Raw genomic sequence first — 5,004 nt, forward strand, 5'->3', positions numbered from 1 at the left:
TGTTTTCTTTTGACTTCTTGAATTCTAAGTTCTAGCTCATTCCTTAGATTTGGAAAATTCTCATCCACTATTTGTCTGAAAATACTTTCTATTCCCTGCTCCTTTTCCTCACATTCTTATGTTTCTTCTCCTGATGGTATCAGCTAGTTCTTGTATTTCTCTTTTATTATTTTACATTCTTCGGTTTCTCTCTTCTTCCTTCTGATTTATTTCTAGATTTCTGTCTTCACTATCACTGGTCCTTTTCTCCATTTGGTCGACTTCTTTAATCTGCTGCATAGAAGGCACTTTTGGTTTCAAGTAGGTGGCGTCTAAGCCTCTTGGATCCCTGCTTTATATAAAGCCTAATGTCTTTTATTTTCTTGTAGATTTTAATCACACTTGATACTCTCAGTTTCAGTCACTGTCAGTGTTAGCAACAGTTTCGATAGCCTGTGCTCAGATTCCCCTGGGGCTTCGCGGTGATTGGTCTTGGAGGGTATGGGGGGCGGGGCCCTCTGGGTTGGGGTTGGGGGCTGCGGCCAGCCTTTTTTGCAACCGGGGCAGGTAGAAATCAACTGTTGTTTATCTGCGGTCCCATCCCACTTCTCTGCTTTCTGCCTGGATGACTGAGTCCTGCTGCCGGCTGCATAGAAAAGTCTCAGAACTTCCAGGCAGGGCTGTTCAGGGAAGTTGCTGCACCTTCTCCCCTCCCCCTCCTCCTGCAGGGAGCTCCAGAGGCTGATAGAGGTAGCTTCAGTCTCCATAGCTTTTGCTCAGATTCCCCTGGGGTTCCATAGTGATGCGGTGATTAATCTCGGAGGGTAAAGGGGAGGGGCTCTCTGGATTGGGGGTTGGGAGCTGCAGCTCAGCCTTGGTTTTGCAACCAGGGCTAGTAAAATTCAACTATTGTTTTTCTGCTGTCTTGTCCTGCTTCTCTGCTTCCTGCCCTGATGACTGAGTCCTGCTGCCTGCTGTGTAGAGAAGTCCCGGCACTTCCAAGCAGGACTGATTAGGGAAATTGCTGCACCTTCACCTTTCCCTCTCCTCCTGCAAGGAGCTCCAGTGGCTGCAAGAGGCAGCTTCTTTATTTCTCTCAGTCCACCGCCCAACACCCGAGGTTCTGACCTGTGGTAACTCTTATGTGCAGATCCCATGCTCAGATATGCTGGTGTGTAGTTTGGGTGTTTTTTGTTCAGTTTTAGATGTTCAGATTATTATTGTTTCAAGGGGAGAGATCTGAGGACATCTCTCACTCTGCCATGTTTTTTTCTCTGCTTGCAATGTATTTAAAAGAGTTCCAAGACCAATTCCACTGTGGGAAGTCTCTGTGACACCAGCTGGGTGTTCTTCAATTTAACTCCATTCTGACACTAGCTACCTGGAGATAGCATCAGATTCCACTGGTTAAGGTTCAGTCGTACAAAACTGTTTCCTTTCCCATTTCAGATACCAGTTGCAAGCCCAAGTTGTTACCTGTGCTTCTGACCAACTCGATACAGATTAGAAGTAGTTCCTATGACTCTGCCTTGGACTTCAGATGCCTGTAGAAAATCCAGGTTGTGACCTATACTTCTGACCAACTGGCTATAAATCAGTTATCCAAGATCTCCTCCTTGGGTTCAATTAATTTGCTGGGGCAGCTCACAGAACTCAGAGAAACATATTATTTACTACATATCTGGTTTGTTATAAAAAGTTATAATGCAGGAACAGCCAAATGGAAGACATGCATAGGGAAGGATAAGGAGGAAGTGTGAGGAGCTTCCACACCCTCTCCAGGGAGTCTCTCTCCCCAAATCACCAGGTGTTCACCAACCTGGAAGCTCTCTCAGTGCAGTCCTGTTGTCCTTTTGGGTTTTTATGGAGGCTTTATTATGTGGGCACGATTGATTAAATCATTGACGACTGATGATGAAACTCAGTCTCCAGCCTCTTCTCTCTCCTAGGATGTTAGAGCGTGGGACTGAAAGTTTCAACCTCCTAATGACCCTGTAGGTGCCACTGACCACAAGCCCTCATCCTTAGGTTATCTAGAGGCTTTGTAAGAGTCTCCTCATTAACACAACAGACACCTTTATCACTCTCAACATGGGAAATTCAAAGGGTTTTGAGAGCTGTGAGTCAGTAACTGAGATGATGACCACATACATATGAGAAATGTATTTTAGTCATCTAAATAGCTTCATATTATATATACCTAATATGTATATATACAGATATACATATTATATAATATATATACATGTATATATACATATGTATATATATATACATGTACATGTATATATATAATATCACATATTGAAGTCTCATGCCAAACAGACTTTTTATCATCACTCTGAAGGATGGAATGTGAGAAGAGTGGCCTTCGTATATATCTCTATTCTTTTCACTCCCAAAACTTGCAGAAAACTCCATATTTTTCGTCTTCTAGAGTGCTCAAGCTATTCTTTCCTTTAATTCATTCACTTCTTTTCAAGTTCTTGGATTGTTTTTGCAAAATTTTGCTGCTGAGATATCTCAATCCTGTCATTCTCTTCAAAGACTAAAACTGTTTCACAGGTTAAGCAGATAAATGTATATGCCAATAAATTCATGAACAGGACAAGTGGTCTGGAGCAGAGGAGGGCAGGAGGAGCAAGAACAGTAACTTTTATCAAATGGTACTTCTCGGTCCTGAAGAGGCATTTCCTTTTGCATTAAATAAATTTATCTTCTCTGCAACCTTAAAGAATAAGAGAGGCAGGTATTCTTATCTCCAGTCTACTTATCTGGAAAATGGCGATTTAATAATACTAAACTCATATGATTGTAATGTGCTTAAATGACACAAGCATATAAATTGTTTAGAATATTTCTTAAAAGATAGTGCCTAATATACATTGCTCTTATTATTATATTTCCTATTCCAAGGAAATATCTTAAGGCTAAGAGGTATTTATTAATTTGTCCAAGTTAATAGAGGTTAAAGCCAAGATTCAAATTAATGCCTTCTGGCTCCAAACATAACATTATTGTGTGGATCATGTTTCTAAAAAGAGAATGTCTTTTCTTAAAAAGTCTTATGGAAGCACCTGCCTTTAAAATAAAATTCACTAATGGTTCTATTGGGCAGAACTTCCCATAATTTTTGGGAGGGTGGCTGGCATCATCTGTACCTGATCAGGTCAATGCAGAAGCGATTGAATCCAAGAGAAATAGATTTCCGCAATCAAGATTAATGGGACTAGAAATAATTTAGTTTTGACTGCGTTTCAGTACTTAAATATCAAAATTTGACTTTAATTAGAGTATCAGCTCAACTATAAACTATGATAGTATGTTTCTCCAAACTCTTTTTGACAAATATATTGTGATTCATTAAATTCCAGTGGTAGGGAGCTAGAATAAAATATAGCTATCTATGTTAGGCAGGAATAACTCATGATGTTAACAAGATGTACTAAAGTAGATAAAGGTTTATAAAGCTCTTTCTGAGTTGGAACTTATTTTACCTCATCAAATTTGACTGCATTGTTATATGAAAAAATATCGTATGCTTTTTTCTTTTTCTTTTTTAAAAATGATCCCAATATACTCATACATAGTAATGTGCCTGATGAAAGAGTACTCATTTAAAAGCAAATTGATAATCCCATCATTGCTACAGTAAATATAAAACAGTGAGTTCTGACAACAGTAAAATGAGAAATTGTTCAGTTAGCTCTTATTATATCTTTAACATCGATTATCAGAGAAGATGAAGTTCTTAGACATGGGATGATAGAGTGTGTTGTAGGACTAATGAATGAATGAATGCCTCCAATTCAGATGAGGAATATATTAATCAGCGCTACTGCAGGGTATGAAGTATCTCTCTAAAGCTCACTTTAGAAAAAAAATCCTATTATATATTAGTATTATAATACTCAATTGCTGTGAAAATTAGCTAATAATGTGAATACATAGAGAATGTATAGAGACTGTAGATAATGTTTTTGTTCTTTTTAATAAAAAAATCTATAAGAAGTATGTACTTGGAGAAAATCCCCTACAATTCTATGTTTAATGCTTTCTAATGTACAACTTATTAAATGTATATGTATCAATATAGTAAAAAAATAAAAAATCGATTTTTAATATAAACTTTATTTAACACATACCTCATCTTGTCATTTACAATGTAATTTTATATAATATGTGATTGATGATTTTTGAACAGGTTTATAAATATCTTAGATTTATGAAATATTTATTCATTTAAATAATTTTAATTTTTAATTACAGTTGGCATACAATATTACAGTAGTTTCAGGTGCACAACATAGTGTTTAAACATTTACATATCTTATGAAATAATTATCCTGATAAGTTTAGTATCCATCTGACACTATACATAATTATTACAGTATTATTGACTTTATTCCCTATGCTATACTTTAAATCCCCCAAGACTATTTCATGACTACCAATTTGTATTTCTTAATCCCTTCCCCTTTTTTACCCATCCCCTCAACCCCTATCATATCTGGCAACCATAAAAATGTTTTCTGTATACATGAGTTTGTTTCTGTTTTTTTTTGTTTGTTTGTTTGTTTGTTCTTTAGATTCCACTTGTAAGTGAAATTGTAGAGCATTTGTCTTTGTCTGGCTTACTCCACTCAGCACAATACCCTCTGGGTTCATCTGTGTTGTTGCAGATGGAAAGATTTCATTCCTTATAATGGCTGAGTAATATTCCATTGTGTATGTGTGTGTGTATGTATGTGTGGCTCTTCTTTATCCATCTATAGATTGATGGATACCCAGGTTGCCTCTATATCTTGCTATTGTAAATAATGCTGCAATGAACATGTGAATTTACATGTGTCCTTGAGGTAGTGTTTTGGGTTTCTTTGGATAAATACATATAAGTGTGATTACTGAGTCTTTCTTTGTCTCTTGTTATAGCTTTTCTTTCTTTCCTTTTTTTAAGTCTAGTATAAGTATTACTACTCCAGTTTATGTTTGTTTCCATTTTCAGAAAATATCTTTTGGTCTGTG

The sequence above is a fragment of the Pteropus medius genome, unplaced genomic scaffold (assembly GCF_902729225.1).
Source record: "Pteropus medius unplaced genomic scaffold, Ma_sr-lr_union100, whole genome shotgun sequence".
Lineage (NCBI taxonomy): Eukaryota > Metazoa > Chordata > Mammalia > Chiroptera > Pteropodidae > Pteropus > Pteropus medius.